Source organism: Phoenix dactylifera, chromosome 10, assembly GCF_051530095.1.
Source record: "Phoenix dactylifera cultivar Ajwa chromosome 10, Ajwa_hap1_PhDact_Kaust_v1.1, whole genome shotgun sequence".
Classification (NCBI taxonomy): Eukaryota; Viridiplantae; Streptophyta; class Magnoliopsida; order Arecales; family Arecaceae; genus Phoenix; species Phoenix dactylifera.
In genome coordinates, this window is record NC_143199.1 from 3,142,050 (window position 1) to 3,142,500 (window position 451).

Here is a 451-nt window from a genome sequence, read left to right on the forward strand (position 1 = left end):
GCCGTACCGGAGTCCCGCGGTCGTTCGGGCGAAGGGGCGCATGCTGCGGGAAAGGCCTGCGGCGGCGAACCGTCCGCCCGGCCGGCCAAGCCTTCCGCGGCGGCGCGCACGTGGCGGCGCGGCCGAGATGACCGAGCGAAGCCCCGGCGATGGGCGGCGCGCACGTGTCCGTGCGGCCGAGATGACCGAGCGAAGCCCGGGCGGCGCCCGCCGTGCGCCCTGCCGGATCGCGCCTTCCGCCGGCGCGCAACGCCGGTCCCGCATTCCGGCCGCGGGAGAGGCCTGCGTCGGCGAACCGTCCGCCCCGCCGGCCGAACCTTCCGCGGCTGCGCGCACGTGTCCGTGCGGCCGAGATGACCGAGCGAAGCCCCGGCGACGGGCGGCGCCCGCCGTGCGCCCCGGCGGATTGCGCGGCCCGCCGGCTCGCAACGCCGGGCCCACGTTCCGGCTG